General features: G+C 36.1%; 1 protein-coding gene across 1 annotated transcript in view; it reads left to right on the plus strand.

The window, feature by feature from the left end:
* ARHGAP15 (Rho GTPase activating protein 15) overlaps positions 1-20042 on the plus strand; it is a 591169-nt gene that overhangs the window by 372517 nt on the left and 198610 nt on the right. The window lies entirely within an intron of this gene.

Consider the following 20042-nt stretch of genomic DNA (forward strand, 5'->3'; position numbering starts at 1 on the left):
GCTCCAACTACATCAAGTTTTCCAAAGGCTGATATTCCTTCCATGAACTGTTTTCTCTCCTTAAAGACCCTTTCCATACCCATCTACCTGCCAAATTCCGATTGATCCTCTTGGGCATAGCACCAGAGTCACCCTCAACAATGAATGTTCTCTGACTCATACCCTCAACCACTTCTCTGTGGTCTCTTGAACATTAGTAGCCACCCCTCTCCACAGTGTTCCAGTAAGAGCTTTGCTTCCCCAACATAGCCTTTACTGCATGTGACCATAACGACTGGTTTCATAGCCCTTTCCCCACCTAGAATGTGAGTTCTGGAGTCTACAGACAGTCTGGTTCATCCCTGCCTCCTCACTGCTCAGCACACTAGAGCTGGCATATGTAGGGGATCCAGTCAAGATGGACGATTAAATGTATGAATAGATGGGTATTATCCAAGATTTCTTTTCATTCATCCACCCATGCATCCATCCTTAGAGAATCAAATTCTATGCTGAGTGGCTGCTTCCCACCAGCTATCTATTTTACATTCGGTAGTGTATATATGTCCATGCCACTCTCTCACTTCGTCCCAGGGAGATCAGCTCAGTGCTTTGTGACCACCTAGAGGGGTGGGATAGGGAGGGTGGGAGGGAGGGAGACGCAAGATGGAGGGATATGGGGATATATGTATACATATAGCTGATTCACTTTGTTATACAGCAGAAACTAACACGCCATTGTAAAGCAATTAGACTCCAATAAAGATGTTAAAAAAAAATTCTGTGCTGAAGACTTATTGAACTGCTAGAAGAGATAGTGATTAAATGTCTCTTAAAACACAATGTAAAGTTACATTATCTGGAAAGGTAAAGAAGCTGCCTTAAAAGAGTTGTTTTGTTTTGTTTGGCGTTTGCATCATGGTATGATATGTGTATATATATCCACCTCAATCTATATCCATGTTTATACCTATATGACATACCATATTAGCAATAGTCTCTAATAGGATAAGACAGAACAAAAATAGAGCAATGACTCTGGTGTTCAGGACAGGTTTCAGACAAAACTGACTTGCTCATCCTTAAGAAGCAGAAACCAGTCTCTCAACAGTGTTAGATTGCTTCATAAACCTGAGAGATTCAATTAACTAAAGAGAAATTTAATGCTTTTGAGACCTACCAGTGTCATAAGTGTAAAACTATCATGTTCCTGGTTCAAAAAATTATGTTTTTTATATATAAACCTCCAGGCCTTGTGCCTACTTCCCCATAAGTTTGTGTATAATTTTTCCCATTATCACCCCCTAGGTCTCTTTCACCATCACCACTTTCCAGGCATCTACCATCCACTGAATAGCCATGTTTCTGATTATCTTTTCCCAAATGTATTAGCTTGCATTATTTAAGGCTGAATCTCATTTTATTATTTCCTGCTCATATTTCTAAACTCCTGAAGTCCATTTGTATGATTCTTTTGTCTTCACAGATGTCCACAGTTCCTCCCAATTTAGTATCATCAGCAAATTTAATTAATGCTCTGTTTACCTTTCCTTCTAATGAAACCAGTCCCTTGTTTCATTTCATCATACAAAGTAAAAATGTATTGGCAATAAAACAGTCTGAAGAAATGTTCCTTCACTGTAGGAGGGGAAGTTAAAGATATAGCAGAGAACCATGTGGTGAGGAGTGGACAGGGCAGCAGGGTGGTGAGCTAGTTTGCTGTTGCCCTAAAGCAAAACCTTCACAGCAACCACACTTTGGCAGATTGCCTGGGTTGGTGCTGGGTGGGCGGGGTGTGTGTGTGTGTGTGCGCACGTGCGCGGGTTCTGGAATGTAGCTCTATTACCCCAACTGAGGACTTTTTAAGAAAGATATTTATTGATATCTGAAAAGCACGTTTAAAAGTATAAATACAAATATAAATGTAAGGTAGTAACATTTAATCCATAGTGTAGCCACAAACCTAGATGTGAATATATACATCTGGGTATATACAGGCTCACAATTATTTTCAGTGGGCTTTTTCTAACATTCACCACTGTCTAAGTTTTTATCTTACTCCTTAACTTGACAAAAGCTTTAAACCCAAATTACCCATTGGGTTTAAATCAAATCCCTTATTACTAGTAGATTTATAAAATAAGGTCAGAGAATATTTTCAGTTGTATCCAACAGGCAAATGTCAGTAAAAATATTTTAACCTCTAGAATTAATAGGCTGAAAAATTGAACTTGATCGGAGAAAGAAGCCTTACTTGTTAACTTTAAGGTAGGCAAGTTTACACGCAAAGAATTACACCATTAGTCTTTGAAGTTGTGGTCATACAGATATGTTATGATTTATGTAAGGAAAGCAAAGGTGACATTTATTAAGCACCCACTATGTGTGACACATAATGCTAGTGCTTTCCAACACGAGTCAATACTATACATTTAAAGCTTATATTAATTACTACCTGATACTCCAAATTGTATTCCTAATTCCAGTAAATCTCTTAAACATTTGCCATGTTGTATATGAAAAGTCAGTCTTCAGAGTGTGGGTGAATTAGTTTAAATCCATTGACTCCACAGGAAAAAAATCTTTCAAATTTATGCTTTGATTAGGACAGACAGATGGTAGACCAGCATCTCTATTGTTATATACAGAAGATAATGCATGTTTGCAATGTTGAAATTAAGGCTGATACATACTTTACATATAGCACAAGGTCACCAAAGATGTCATCACCGAGGCATGGTGTTAACAAAATAGTGACTGGGAATATAGTTAAGCAGTTACAGCCTTGTATTGTTTTTGCAGTGAGAAAAATATGATGCATGATGCATTCTTATGAGAGAATTTTCTCAGATGCCAAGACTTTACAGGCATAACTTCCATAAGCTTTAATGGGAGTTTCCTGCCAGCACCTGTTACGGTGCAGAGTTCTTACTTTTCACACATAATCCAAGACTGGCTTGGAATACTGACTTGGAAAAACTAATATAGTGAAACCTTCTTGTAATGTTTCCTCACATATAATGTTCATCATTTAATCCTTGGTCTGATATACGTATGAGCATGTTTTCCATACAAATTCTTTTCCCACAAGAAAGACTTCTTTTGACAAGCTGTTTATGAATAGGAGCAGGTAAAACAATTATTCTTAGCAGGTAAACTAAGGGAAAAGTTATTAAGCTAGAAATTGAATTAATGGTAGAAAGCAACTCTTCTTAACTGAAAATAATTCTAGAACTAGATTGTAGGTTCCTGAGGAACCAACAGAAACAACTAGAGTACTACGTGCAAAAAGCAATACCAGTGGCTCTAAAAGAAGATCACATGTTAAAATAATATAGTTTGGTCATATTTTCTCATATATTTAAAGACTAAAGTGTAGGGACTGTTAATATTTAAAGGGATATTGCATATTTAATCCCATGGATAAATTAGCGGGATAGAGTTTTGTGTAGAGGAGAAAGAGTTTAAAGAATTCTTAAATTTCCGTATTTTGAAATTAACTGCCACAAATTCCCATTACCAAAACTAAAACAAAAACAAACAAACAAAGGTTATAGCACTTCTGTTTAACTAAAATTGTTGGAGATTGCACAGAAATACTATTTATGAACAACCTCTCTCTCTTTTTTTTTTTTTTTTACTCTAAGGCTTTTATTTATTTATTTTTTACATCTTTATTGGAGTATAATTCCTTTATAATGGTGTGTTAGTTTCTGCTTTATAACAAAGTTAATCAGTTATACATATACATATGTTCCCACATCTCCTCCCTCTTGCATCTCCCTCCCTCCCACCCTCCTTATCCCACCCATCCACGTGGTCACAAAGCACCGAGCTGATCTCCCTGTGCTATGCGGCTGCTTCCCACTAGCTATCTATTTTACGTTTGGTACTGTATATATGTCCATGCCACTCTCTCACTTTGTCACAGCTTACCCTTCCCCCTCCCCATATCCTCAAGTCCATTCTCTAGTAGGTCTGTGTCTTTATTCCCGTCTTACCCCTAGGTTCTTCATGACATTTTTTTTCTTATATTCCATATATATGTGTTAGCATACGGTATCTGTTTTTCTCTTTCTGACTTACTTCACTCTGTATGACAGACTCTAGGTCCATCCACCTCACTACAAATAACTCAATTTCATTTCTTTTTATGGCTGAGTAATATTCCGTTGTATATATGTGCCACATCTTTATCCATTCATCCAATGATGGACACTTAGGTTGATACAGGAACAACCTCTCTTTTGAAGGTATTTGAAATCCCTTCTTATTTACTATTTCTAACACACCTAGCATATAAGAGGGAAAACAGACCTTCATACTCAAAGTCCTGAATCATTTATTGTCATTTTCTTGTTTGACAGCATGCTGGACGGGGGAAATGCTTTTCACTTGTCAAACATTGTCAAATATTAAATTTTTAGCTCATATTTATAGCAAGATTTTATAATTAATACTGGTAGGTAACAGAGTTAAAGTTGAAAGGAGTCTGAGACCCTGAAACCTTAAGAAGACAATTACAAACCTGTTAGTGAAATTTCTCATGGGGCAAAACATGGGTGCTGAACAAGGATAACTCCAGGATGATGATGATGTATTTTGGGTACTCATTTACCCCCTTCCTTCTTTTTCTTTGCTGGATGGCTGCATTACTCCATACTGTTCCCTTCAGCACTGTGTCTGACCTCTAGTACCCTTCCCCTGGCCAACCTGCCTCAAGAATATCATTTATACTTCAGCCTGAAGTTCAGACACCCTTATGACTGAATATTACCTTGAGTACAGTTGTTCTAAAAGGCATCAATAAACTGGCATCAAATGGCTTTGTCTCTTATTAGAGTATATTGAAGCACCAGAGAAGGGGTTTTGTTTTGTTTCACAAGGCAAAGAAGGGAAAAGGGAATCATATTGACACCTCTAAGAGCAGGCTATGTTCCCAAGCTTAGTACCTCCCTCCTCTCTAGGGCTTTTGCTTGTAGTACACTTTGCTCTAAACTTTGGCAAAATAAGGTCATTATTTTGTTTTTATATTCTAACCAATGAGTTGGTAGAAATGCATTTGTTTCTGTTTATAGTAGTCTTTGTTAAGGTTTGTTTGAAAACTTGAGAATCGGTTGGGAATCTAGGACCTCGTGAATCCACCATTGTTCAGTGCCACGTGATCTCCAGTTGAGGCTGAAGAGTTTTAGGCTAAGTTACTGGGAGACTTAAGGACACGAGAGAGGAGAGGTGTCTGATGGAGCTAGTCATCTATACACAGACAGCTCCATATGCAGTGCAGGTGCAGAAGAATGATGCAGTGAGAGAAGAATGATGCCCGACTGTGTTTTATGCAGGCCCTACCGAGGGGAGACAGGCTTGTGTACATCATTATTCCAAGGAGATACAGAGGTCTCATAATTCCAAGGAAGAACAATGTGTCTCTTAACAACATTTCAATCTGTAGAGCAAAGCCCTATATGGATTTATATAAGCTCAGTTTTTTTTTTTTTTTTTTTTTTCTTTTTGCGGTATGCGGGCCTCTCACTGCTGTGGCCTCTCCCGTTGCGGAGCACAGGCTCCGGACGCGCAGGCCCAGCGGCCATGGCTCACGGGCCCAGCCGCTCCGCGGCATATGGGATCCTCCCAGACCGGGGCACGAACCCGCATCCCCTGCATCGGCAGGCGGACTCTTAACCACTGCGCCACCAGGGAGGCCCTAAGCTCAGTTTTTGAACTTTGGTTTAGAGCATTGCACTCACCTAAAAGAAAAAGCATGGTATAAGTTGTCCCAGAAGAAAGATAGATCATTTATTACACTTCCCATATATTGGAAAATTATCATGATAATAAAAATAAATCATATTTAAGAATAAATTGTATTTAGTCAAACTGAAAAACGTGCCTCTCCTCCCCCAAATCTTTAAAACAGTAAGAACACTCCATTTTCCTATGTCCAGTGTATCTGAGAATAGAAGGGTGAGCATTTGGATAATAGCAACTACCCTTTTGCATTAGCTTGAACCCAACATGGTACATCCACTTCCTTTTCTTTTCTTCTCCCATTATTTATTATATTTGACACTTATCCTTCATCTCTTCGTGTTCCACATCCTCCACAAGTGAAGTCTTGCTGTATTTGCCTTCCTTTTAGCTAAAGTCTGCTCTCAAGACAAGATCTAATAGATTGATCCACACTGAAGTGTACATGATTAGTGAAGTTTTATGTGAAATCCCTCCATGGGATTTAAAGACAAAGGAATAAAACTCTAATTACAGAATTTTGAACATAAGCAATACTATGTAAAAGAAATATTTTAAGATGAAATTATCTTCCCAAACTTCTAAAAAATATTGTAAATATAGCCTCTATAATTAATGTTAGGGCTAACCTTGGGGACCAATGAAATAAAATCTATGTCATCAAATTGTTAGTCTTTTATTTCTGTCTTCTGTAGCCCTGAAAGTCAGCTATAGTAACTGATGATGGATTTTCTAATATTATTTTCAAAATTCAAGATCGGCCAGACCTTGGTGGAATTAGGAAAATTAAGATACTCTTTACTTAAATTTAAGACAATGGAAAACATGAAATGCATTTGTAACTTGGTTTCTTACCACTTTGAAAAATCACACATGTGGAAGAGACACTCAGTAAATAGTGTGTTAATGAACATCAACATATGTAACACATCTTTGCTTAATATACCTTCTTTCCATGACAACAGGTCAGAAAGAAGTGATAGATGCTAAATATCTAATGATAGATGTTAAATATGTGTGTATGTATACACACACAAATATTTCAGTAAGACTTTTATGTAGACCCAAGTGACAAAATCATTCAGAAGCAAGAAATCTGGTTTGTATTACACTAGTGATAATGAGTTTAAAAAGAGAACAATTGGTACTGGAATGCCTTTTTTAAGGCAACAAGTAATGTTTTGAGCAACTAGAGTCTGTGCAATTGTTTGCTAGATAGTTAACAGTCCTCAAGTAGCCAAAAATGAAGCTGAGCAGATAGGTCTCTCTTACACCACTAAAAGAAGTCTTCCCCTAATCTTTCTGCTTATAATATGATAATAGAAATTTAAAAAGCCAACCTCAGTGATAGCTCTGAGCATTATCTATATATTCCAATTTGTAGAAGTCTTAAAATCAATGGTTTAAATTGTCCAGGTATACTTAGAGCTTCTAATTAGGGGAAATGATTGTCTTTTTATCTCTCTTCCAGTGACTTATATTTATATCTCCAAACCTGGGTGTGATTTGTCCAGTAATTTGTGAAATACCTAAATTTTGAGATTTTTACTGTGTCACCTAAAGATTTCGAACCTGATATCATGGGTCTTAAAGCATCTTTCAGCTAAATTAGAGGTATAAAATAGAACATTCAAAGACATGGTAGATTTAGGATAATCTCCCAGTCTTTTTCAAATGAGCCCTTCGGAACACACACCCATATCATAAAAAAGAAATGTAATCTATGACATAATACTTTGGTAATAAAATAAATATAGTTATCATTTGTTTGCAAAAGCTTTATATATATATATATATATATATATATATATATATATATATGCCTACATATTTTACATGAAACATATATATACACACATATGAAACTTAACAGTTTTAGGATATAATGTGAAATTGAATATATATCATGCTGGTGTTTCGTTCTAAAGTATTAGAGATTGCAGGTGCCATTGTCACTGATGCATGACTAATGCATGTCACTAATGCATTGTTGCTTCAGAAGATGCTGGTGCTATGGCTCCATTACATCTGGACTGTGTACTCTTTGTTCTTTGCTGTATTCTAAGTGCCTAGCACACTTTTGCTACATAGTAAGTGCTTAATCAATATTCATTAAATTGCATAGACAGTTGGAGTTTACCAACGCAAGGTCTTTCCATCTAGAATGTATTGAAATTTTTCTGTCCTTCCATTTAACCACAATCTGGCACAGGTCCATCTGCCAAATAGGGAGGATTATGCACTAGCCCCATGTTTCTGTTTAGCAGAAGTATTAACAATACCTACTCAGTAGTTTATCCTGTATTCTCAAAAAGAAAACAATAATCTTATGTTTCTTGAGAAAAGGAAGTTCAGTCTTTTTAGTCTCATCCATTGTCATGGTTAGAAGCATATTCTTTGACTAGGAAAGAGTCTAATAACACAGAATTTCTCAGAAGTTTGGGAGAGCATTAAGAAGTTGAGAAGAACCATCTTGTCTGTGATCTAAACAGGACTTGTGGGTATTGATAGGATTAAACAGGTTTGTAGACTGTTTTGTCTTTGTGGATGGAATTCAGCTTCCCTGACCCACTCTAGAAGCAGCAGCCAGAATGGGCTCTCTCTCTCACCTGAATGCTTAGCAGAGCCATCAAAACCCTCCAGGAAGTGGCTAGCCAAAGGGTCTGAATTAGAGGCACTTCCCCAAAGAAGATCAAAAGTTATGCTCCACCAACACAGAGACACTGAGAAATGGTTGAATGTGTTCTAAATTAAACTGCCCTGGTGGTGAGCAGAGATCTGCCAAAATCTTTCAATTAATCACTTTTACCTCAGGGCAGAGTTAGGCCTAAGAGTATTTCAATAGGTTTTTATTGGAACAGAGTTATTTCAGATATTAAACTATGTTGCACAAAGTAAAAATAATGTTATTTTTAAGTTGCTACTCTTGTTAAATAAAAGTTGGCAAGCATTCTTGGGGTCTGTATTGTGTCTGTGTATTTGTATGTGTGTGGCTTTTTCCTGTGCCATAAGCCTCATTGATTTATACAAGTGAACAGCAATGAATTAGGTGGTAAATATATTCATATAATCATTTTCATTAATAATATGTTGCACATAATAGAAGAAAAGTTTTAAGTGTATAATTCTTTGCAACACAGTTGAGATATTTTTTTCCTACGTCTTCAGCAATAAGTTAATTAGAATCACCTGCATTTCCTTGGATGGACACCAAATGGATTGCAAACAAAAACAGATTAAAATAGCTGCTGGAGCTCATGGCATACAGATGACAAGATTCACAAAAAGGACAACAAGGCACTGAAAATGTTCACTTTTCAAGCAATTTTAGAGGAAATTTAGCTCTTGCAACTTCTCTGTAAAAGCTGCTTGTAAGTGTTTTGCTGAAAGGCTAGAATGGCTTTGTTTCTGATCCCTTGATGAGTGAGAGAAATGTTTAAGAAAGATCACTTTACAGAGAGATTCAGGCTGAAATGTGATGACTGTGATTCAAGCCAAGCCAAAAATTACAGTTCAGAATGAAAGGGGAGGGGACGTGGTTTGGGAATCCATTTTCCCACATTCCTGAATCTCAATCATCCCAGCCAATGTTTAAAAAAAAAGTCCAATGGAAAACAATGAGGTCACTTTGTTTAGATGTTTAAAAAAATAGAGGTGGAGGGATTGAAAAGAATGAGAGTGAATTTATAAATTTTAGATCAATATCGATTTCAAGTATGATGGGATCAAAGTCTAGACTTCATATAACTATAATGACTTCATCACACAAGGGGCAATTTTTAAGTGTTTTTTTTTCTTGTTTGTGTTGGTAAGCCTTTTATTGCATATCTTTAACTTATGAGAGAGTTTGTTGCTAGAATTTTAAAAAGAAAAAAGTATACATGGGTATAGTCTACAGATTACTCTTCCCTAGGCCTCAAGCTTTCCTTAGGAATGACATCATCAGGCAACTAGTTTTCTATCCATAAACCTGCTGTGGCCATCCACTCCTGTCTGGACCTCAGGTTATGCTGGCGTGTTTACTTGCAAACTACCAAATGATAATGGCTGACCAAATTAGACTGTTTATTCATATGACTCCTGTTTATTTTAGAGAAACACTGAGCAAGTCACAATACCAGAAGATTATTTACATCAGCATGATCACAGCATAACATAACAATAGAACTCAAACCTACAAGAAACTCAGAGAACGATAGGAGATGAACTAAATACAACCTCCAACTTCAATATCTTCCAGACACATGAGATTTTCCTTCAAGACAAGTGCTCTCACTTAATGATACTTAGAATCATTCACCAATATTTGTCTTCAAGACTAACATTTAAAAGAAAGAAACATGTAAGAGAATTTATTAAAGACTATTTCTAGGTACTTTGTTTTCCACTTTCCAGAAATCATTTCAGGTGGTTATCTTTAGTCTTATCAAATCACAGAGATTAGGATTCCTAGTCAAATTTCACAAGCATACTCAAGCTCTCTCTGAGGTTCTTCTTACTTTGAGTTTATTTCCAATATTATTCAAGTCTTAAGATTGGAATAATTCTGTAAATTATGTTTATTTCTACCATCCTTCAGGCTCATACTCATAGGCCTCAAATTCTCAGCTGAGTTTAAACAATTATTTTCTAGCAATGTAACTCTTTACAAGAATATTTGGGCTTCCTTGGTGGTGCAGTGGTTGAGAGTCCGCCTGCCGATGCAGGGGACACGGGTTCGTGCCCCGGTCCGGGAAGATCCCACATGCCGTGGAGCGGCTGGGCCCGTGAGCCATGGCCACTGAGCCTGCACGTCCAGAGCCTGTGCTCTGCAATGGGAGAGGCCACAACAGTGAGAGGCCTGCATACCACACCAAAAAAAAAAAAAAAAAGAATATTTAATAATAGTGAAAAGATAGCCAGATCTTCCCCCCATACACAATCCCTAAGTGCTAGTGTTGTAGATCTTTTCAAGGCATAAGTGATACAATACAGCCCAGTAGAAATAGGATCAGTAACACCATTAACACTCAGGATATTTTGTCCTTTTCCTCTTCCAATTTTAAATTTGTCTTCCCAGGCTGCTTAAGATGTTAGGACTGCACAGAATAGTGAATATGACTTGATAAATGGGTAGATAGGTAGGTAGGTAGATAGATAGATAAAGAATTTTTTGCTATGACCCTTAACAATTTTATTTCCTAGTGTAATAGCTTAAACAGATGGGGAGGTTGGGTGGGAAATATGATAATGATCCTAACCACCCAAGTGTTCAATGAAAAGTCCTTGAAGAGGAAATCAACCTCCTTCCTTCTGAGCCAAGATTCTTCGTGTTTGGTATCATTTTGTCCTTAGTCTCATATATTGTTTCATTTACTTTGCAATTTCAATTTTAGGATATTTAATTTAAGTGTGGAATTTGCTCCTATCTACAAAGTAGGCTACATAAACAATATAAAATAATGGTTCATTTATTAGCATCACAGTTTCTAAGCAGTTTTCTCAGGGGAAAAAAAATACCCTTCTCTTGTTGACCTATTTAAAGTCTAACATTTTTTAAAATTTATCAAAAAATACTTGGTTATTCCATGTGTTAAGAAAACAAAATTCTTCTTTTCCATATGAATATACTATAAAATATCTGGTAGATGAAAAACTTACTTCGTTCAGAAATGAGTAACCTAAAATGCTAATAAAATCAAACAAACAGACAAAATGTAAAGGAAAATTGAAGAAAAGTATTTTGATATGATATTAAAAAGAAAAACTTATTACAACAATTGTCTCCGTGAAACAAGAATTTTTTTTTTTTTTTTTTTTTTTTTTTTTGGCTGTGCTGGGTCTTCGTCTCTGTGCGAGGGCTCTCTCCAGCCGTGGCAAGCGGGGGCCACTCCTCATCGCGGTGCGCGGGCCTCTCACTGTCGCGGCCTCTCTTGTTGAGGAGCACAGGCTCCAGACACGCAGGCTCAGCAGCCGTGGCCCACGGGCCCAGTCGCCCCGCGGCATGTGGGATCCTCCCAGACCAGGGCTCGAACCCGTGTCCCCTGCACCAGCAGGCAGACTCCCAACCACTGCGCCACCAGGGAAGCCCTGAAACAAGAATTTATTGCAGAGAATAAGGAAGTAGGAAAAGGAAGGTAGGAAAAACATCAAAATACGATAAAAATTAAAAAGAAAGGGCTCATGAAACAAATGGAAGAGAAAAATAAAACAATCTCAGTAATAAAGGGAACATTGGAAAAAGCATTAATGACAATAGGAACTTCTGAAGACAAAGAAAAGGACAGGAGTGAGGCAAAAAAATGAGGGGTATACTGATCCTGGACCCTGTATGAACAAATTCTGCCAACATTAGATTTGGATTCACATAATAAGTGTTTTAAATATTCATAAGTTATGTCACTTGGATCATTTATATCCTATAGGTTATTACTGAAAAGAAAGTTATTATATAGCAGTATCTTTACAATCCAGTGAAACTTTTGTTTTCAGCATTAAAAAGTCTCTCTTTATGAAAACAACTCAGCCCCCCCCATTAAGTTGGCAGACTGAAAAAAACATGTCTGATTCTCCTTCCTCAAAAATATCCAATTAAATAATAGAAAAGATATGTTGGAAAAGAAAAAAAAAAGTGGTGCTGAAAGCAGAAAAGGTACCATCAGCAGACCAGAAATAGAAATTCCAGGAAGACAGAAAGCAGATGGGATCAAACAAGTGAAGATATTAGAGCAAAAGAAACACCATTCTCAGACACCATAATTAGGCACAGTTCTTCCCAGGGATGTCCTAGAGATTATCCAAGCTTAGAGTTAACAAATAAAAAGAGCAAAAATTGGCAAGAGGGCAGTAAGTAAAGTAATGCACCAAATATTGGATCTAACGCGTGGGAGAGCTGGGTCCCTCTGCATTTACCTTGCAGCAAGGAAGCTCTCCCATGAGAATAGGTTCTACAAGGACAAATAAGAGGATGCTGGCATCTAAGAAGGAAAGCAGTGGAGAATGAAGTATCTCAGGTCTTCTACAGCAGGCATAGAATTAGAGAACTTTTCCGAGAAGCAAAATAGTTGAAGTATTCCATATCACGAAATCAGTCCTCCTTACTTGGTAACTGAAGACCTCTAGCCTACTATCTACTCACCACCCATTCATCCTGCAGGAACCCCTCACTGAGCCTAACAATTTAAGATTGAAGCCTGTTGAGGGTAAAAAGATGTGTACAAATACAGAAATACCCATGACCATCATTTATTCTAGTTAATTTTGTCTTTCATCATAGGAGTATTCTGATATTTGAACATCCATCTTAAAGAAATTCTAGATGGAGAGAAAAGAGACAGTAGAGGGAAGGGTATATAAAGCAAATAATATAAGAAAATGTTTTCTGGTTGAAAGAGCCTAGATGTAGATACATCTGAGTGAAATTTTACTTATACAAGTTTAAAGAGAAAATCTTTTTTTTAAAAAAATCATGAACAAAAAATTAATTTACCTACAAAACATTAAGAATCAACTTGATATCTTTAGTTGCTAGAAGATAGTGGAACATTACTTTTCAAAGTTAGAAAAGTAAAAAATAATAAAGCTCAAATACTTAAATCAACAATTAAATATGAAGCAAAAGAAAACAGTCTTTTTAAAATTTTTATTGAAGCATAGTTGATTTACATGTGTTAATTTCTTCTGTACAGCAAAGTGACTCAGTTATACATATATACATATAGAGATCTATATTCTTTTTCATATTCTTTTCCATTATGGTTTGTCACAGAATACTGAATATAAATCCCTCTGCTATACAGTATGACATTGTTTTTTATCTAAAACAGTCATTGAGATGGAAGAAGTAAGAAAATTTACCAACCACATACTTTTGTGAAAAAAAGAACACTTAAAAAAATAAATCCAAGAAAGAATAACAGTGGAATACAAGAGAGGAGCAGTAGTTGACTCTGACCTAGAGCTGCACCGTCCAAGATGGTAGTCATAAGCCACATGTGGTTGAGTTATTTAAAATAAGATAAAATAAAAATTCAGTTGTTCAGTTGCATTAACCACATTTCAAGCGTTCAGCAGCCAGCCTCATGTGGCCGGTGACAGCTGGTCTGGACAGTTAATATATAGAACATTTCCACCATTACAGGAAGTTCTACTGGGCAGCGCTTAATTTGAGGAAATGAAGGAACCTATAATGGAAGAAGACACGTGAGACCTTGACTTTGGGGAGATCTTTGTGAAACAAAATTTTAATGTGGAACCCAATCACATTCGTTTATTTAATAGTGACTAATATTAACCTATAGATAAGTCAAAAATATTTATAAAGAATAAAATGTTCTAAACTTTGAGAACATAAGAAATTATAACATAAAGAATAAAGTTGGAAGTTATGAGGGAGAAGAGGAGGGGAAGGAAGAGTAAATGCACTAAGTTCCTTATTTTTTTTTAATACACAGAGGTAGTTTGATATATTAAGATATAGAAATAGACAAATGTAACTAATAATAACAAAGAGAAGGTACATAGATAAGTGGTAGGAACTATGGAGTCTTTATTTTTTATGATAGTGAATAAATACCAAAGTTAATAAATTAATAAACAGAAATGTGATACATTAGCATAAAATGAGTAACAATAAAAGAACCAAAACAGAACTGTTAACAATGACTGTATTTGGACAGCAGGATGAGGTAGATACTTAGTTTTCATTGTATAATCTTGTGTGGTTTAAATTTTCATTTTTAACAAGGAAGTATATTGCCTCTATAGTAAAGAAAAAAATCCATTTAAAATGGTTATTATAAAGTCATAAGGTTTTCCTATAGAATAAAATCCTTCTTGTTTGACAATCAGAATTGTGTCAACTATTTTCTAAGGTAGCTATTCTTGAAGGATGAGTATCTCACAAGGAATTAGTAATAATCAAATAGAGCCAGCAAAAGATACAGGACAAATACAAGCCATTGAGACAGAGTAGAAATTAAATTTAGAAAGAGTTTCCATTTATATCCTGTACTCTCAGTCACTGAACTTAAAGTGTGTGATCAGATAAGTTAGCAATATAAAGTTGGAAACACTTCACTTTAAAGGAGGAGGAAATGTGTACTATTTGAAATGGTCCAAAACCTCTCATATTCAGCTCTGAAAGCAAGCAGGACCTTTAGAAGGATAGAGAAAGAAACGTGCAGCACTCTTTGGGGGCTGTCTGGGTGTTCCTGTGCTCATTTGTTCTTGCCAGAGGGAGAAGCCAGAAGACCAAAGCATTGCGAGAATGACTCTTCTTGCGGTAGCTCTGGCCTCCTAGGAATTAGGAAGTGCCATAAATCTCAGGAGAGAGACTGTGCAAAATTCCCAGCCCATATTTCAGACTCCAGAGGTTCAGATGCATTTTGTTATATTCCAGGAAAACAAGCAGGCTTTTTGGGCACACCTCTCAACCAGGCTCAAACTCCACGTCTTCGTGATTTGTCCATCATTTGAGCTACCAAGAATGCTACCTAATCCACAGTTTGCAGCTATTTTTAACAGACTCATATGCATTGTTGAAAACTACCCATATTTTGGCAGATAAGTCAGTCAACTCTGGAAACCATGCTGGTCTCTTAGATTTCTTTTTGGAAAGTGTTTAAGATTTATGGTGGGAATTACACATGACAGCTGCATTCTTTCCACTGGGTTTAGACCACCATTTGGTCTAATAACTCCTAATTGTGTGTCTATCCTAGTCTAAGCTTCTTCAGAAAAAAAAAAAAAAAAAGAGAGGGAGGAAGACTTTTGAAAATCCCCTACAGCAGTACCCAGTGATTTCTGTCAACAGTAAACACTATTTTGAAACTTAAGAAGGTCAGCTGATGAGGAACAAATAAAAGACATTTTGGTGAATGGGAATTTCTTTAGAGAATTTTTCATTAACATTACATTAATGCTGGTCTGATAAAAATAAATGTAAAATGTCTTAGTTTCATTGTGTTCCCAAAGTATTTTTAGCATAACAGGCAAAATTCCTGTCAGCATTTTCAGTCACGGTATTTTCTTAAAAGAAGTACCTCTTCAGTGATTTTTCTCCAAACTTCACCAAAGCACAACATAGATACCTTGAAGACATTGCTCATTGAAAAATCATAAGAGGTCTAATTATATTTCCAAAATAAGTAGTTTCCAATCCAGCAAGGATAATGTGGTCATGAAAAGGATGTCCAAATCCACCAATTTACATTGGTTTGGCTTGGCATGAATTTCAAAGTTCTTGGAGCAAAAAGAGGATGGCACGTGAATTATTCTAATTTGGGTTCGATTCCCAGGACTTAGGGTTTGCCATTCTGTGAGCCATTCGGGGGAGAGCTAATCAACTACAAGACTGTACCTATGTAATTTATAACTGCTAAAATTCACTGATGTGTTCCAGATTATTTTGCAAAATGTAATACCCTCCTTTTTAATATATACTTTGTCATTTTCACTCTATTTATGTAATTTAAAAAGTATGATAGCAGGGGAGCATGAGCCATTCAAAGCAGGAGCCAGTAATGTCAGAGATTGTTATCCTTCATAAGATATATGGTGTTGATATCTCTATATCTAAAGGGCTTGGAAGTTCTGTCAAGTTAGATTCAAATTGCATCTAATGTGTTTTGCTTTACTCCTTCTTTCTGGTTTCTAACATAAGCCACAAAGCAGTTTCTCTACTGTGACTTAGTTCTGCAACCACAGTGGTCACACTGGTCTGAGTTACCCTCCCTGTCTCCATTCCCAGCCCTCCCTTCTTTTATTCCAGAGGAAAATTGGGTTATTAATTTAGGATGAGGCTGCTTTGTTTGAACAGTGTAGTGCTTTCCAATTGCTCATACGTAATATAACCAACCCATACTGCTCTTTCAAATGTTTTTGATGACTGAACTTAAAAAAAAAAACGAAAAACCTTGTACTGAAATTTATGAAAGATCAAAGGGATACTTCCTATGTTGTAACTTTAAATTTCTATAAGAGAAAAACTTTTCAGATAGTAGGGAATTTCATTAATTGAAATTCAGTTTACAACTCTAGACAACACATGCATTTCAATAACATGTAAAATAATATTAGAAAAGAAAGAGTTCTAGCTTCAAAATAAAAATGCACTTGATTTATACCTATAAAGAGATATGCTTATTAAAATGAGGCTTAAGTAAGGTCCTTATTTGTAATAAAAATTTGTTGGGATTCAAATAATTTTATTTACTGTTGACCTTTGATAAAGGTCCAACTAATTAGCAAAACAAAAATTAATTTAAAAAGAAATATATAGTAAATTTTCTCATTTTTTTATTATAATAGTTGTTGACATTTCATTTTTAATCATTATTTTAAATAGGGCTAATTTGACCGATTCTTTACAAAAAACATATATTATTAAGGGCTTCCCTGGTGGCGCAGTGGTTGAGAGTCCTCCTGCCAATGCAGAGGACACGGGTTCGTGCCACGGTCCAGGAGGGTCCCACATGCCACAGAGCAGCTGGGCCCGTGGGCCGTGGCCACTGAGCCTGCGCGTCCGGAGCCTGTGCACCTCAACGGGAGAGGCCACAACAGTGAGAGGCCCGCGTACCGCAAAAAAAAAAAAAAAAAAAAAAAAAAAAAACCATATTAAGATTTCTTGTTTGAGAAAAATGTAGACCTGCATACTGCATCAATGTTTCTATTTTCCAAAATATTATTTTTCTCAAGTTCCTTCAGAGCAACTGATAACTCGTGGAAAATCATGAACGCTTTCATTTGGTGAAACTTTGTTTGACTTTGTGATGGCAAGGAAGATGACCTTATTCACCATTTGTGGTTCTGAATGACCTTTGACTATTTCCAAGCCAAAAACTATCACCAAAGGCCCCAACTTGCATCAATAAACATTTTTCTATAGACAATATGGAGTCACTGGAGGTCATTTTAGAGAAGAATTTCAAAATGTTTTCCCTAAGGACTACATGTTTAGAAAAAGTACAGATACCCCCAAGAGGGAGAACTTTGAAAGGGACACACTTACTTTAATGCATAAGTTTTAAAATTTTAAAATTCTATCACATTTTTTAAATTACATAGGTTAAAGCTAAGTACCAAACACTAAATGACAAAGCAAAAAAAGAAAATAGTTGATAAATTATTAAGTTTCTGAGCCCATGTGCATAAACTGAAGACCAGCATGATCTAATACTGAAACTAAAAATCAAACGTTAGGAAAGTTTTAATTAAGATGATTGTCACATTTAAGTTGTCGAGTGCACACTGTACTTAAAAATGAACTGGAGTGCCCTTTGATTAATGGAGCTATTTTGTGCATCAGAAAACAAAAAAAAAAAGAATGGATTTGCTTTTTATAAATGTATGTGTCTTAGACATTTTCACCACACACTAATAGGTGTGCAGCCTCACCTCAATTCCTCACCAATTCACAGATTCATAGTTCTCAGGAAGGGACAGAGACTCACTAATTTATTATTAGACTATTCTAGAATGACAAAACTCACACAAATTAATACATTTGTTAATAGCTATTCCATTTTATTGACATTATACATAAGTTATTACATGGAAGAGTATAGTGAGGATGAATAGGTGGGACACAGAGGGCTTTTTTTTTTTTCTTGGCCGTGCCGCATGGCTTGTGGTCTTAGTTCCCCAATTAGGGATCGAACCAGGGACCTGGACAGTGAGAGCGTGGAGTCCTAACCACAGTGAAAGTGCTCTGTATGATGCTGTAATGATGGATACAAGTCATTATACATTTGTCCAAACCAATAGAATGTACAACACCAAAACTGAACCCTAATGTAAACTATGGACTCTAGCTGTATCAATGTTGTTTTCATCAGTTTTAACAAATGTATCACTTTGATGGGGGATGTTGTTAATGGGAGAGGCTATGCATGTGCAGGGGCAAGGGGTATGTGGGAAACCGCTGTACCTTCCCTTCAATCTTGATATAAACTTAAAATTGCTCTAAAAAATAATGTCTTAAAACTGAGTGAATAATGGCTTTGATTTATGCCATTAATATCAGTATTACACATTATGTCATTCTGTCCTAACCTACTGATGATATATTTTGCACAGCAGCGGAAATGTTCCTACTATAAAGTATTGACACTTAAAAACAGAGATGGTAAAGCAATAAAGGAGCTCATTTCATGTCAGTAAAGAACTTTACAAAAAATTTATTCTGCTAGACTATGACAATAATTTCTATCAATTTATCTAGTACTATCTATTGTGAATTACAATGTTTAATGTTGATACCATACCACCTCCCTAGAGAAACTGCTGAGATACTGACCTCTACATTAACTGGTAATCTCATCCAGGCCTCCTTGAGGGCCTAGACACATCAAGGAATATGCAATCCTGACATTAAAATTATGTTATCAACATTTCTTATCAACAATAATAGTGTTTGAATAAATATTTCTCTTTTCATTTTCCTGTTTCTTTATCTTTTTGATAACTGGGTCATGGAAATAACCTGATGATATAAATAAATGTGTGGAAAACAAGTGGTTGATTATCCAAACCCACTGCCAGGATAAGTTATTTTGAATTATAGATAAGTAGTTTTAAAATAATCTGGAACTAATGTCACCATCTTGTCAGATTTCTTTTTATTTTTCCCTCCATAATGGAGCACCCCATTACCTAAAATACACTAGAGATTTTCAAAGTAGTTATACATCCATAGTAGAATTTTCATTCTGTAGTTTCAAATAATCAGACCAATATATGTTATGCTATAGTAATTACAGGAAAAGAGAATGAAACAATGGAAATGGATTGGAATCCCTAGGAATAGAATAAAACAGAATAGAATAAGAATAAGAATAGGAGAGAGGGAAGAAAGGGAGACAGTAAAAAGAGAAGTGAGAAGGGAGTAAAGGAGAGGGAGGGAAGGAAGGAAAGGAGGGAAGGAGGGAGGGAGATTTTAAGGAAAGAAGACTTCACAAGCACTTTGGGTTACTTTATCTTTCCAACAAGGGGCAATAATACACATATACATGAAGGTTCTTCTCCCTACTCCACCCCAAGTTTGATTCCTGTCTTTTTTGGGGGAATGAATCTTAACTATACTTTGAAATCCCATGCTACCTACTTCTGTTTTATGGTTGAACTACACTCAAGTTTGTTGATGATTAACTGTTACTGAACTTAATGATTAGTTTGCTTGTATTAAAATATTGAAGATTGCTTGGTGTAGGACATAGAAATTTGTTTTCTCTGTGAGGAAGAGAGAGTTGGTGGTGATTTACTACTTTCTTCCTTCCCATAATTATTATTATTATTTTCCTTTACCATCTCCGTTCTTATATGAGTGAATATAAAACATG

The sequence above is a fragment of the Mesoplodon densirostris genome, chromosome 8, assembly GCF_025265405.1.
Source record: "Mesoplodon densirostris isolate mMesDen1 chromosome 8, mMesDen1 primary haplotype, whole genome shotgun sequence".
NCBI lineage: Eukaryota > Metazoa > Chordata > Mammalia > Artiodactyla > Ziphiidae > Mesoplodon > Mesoplodon densirostris.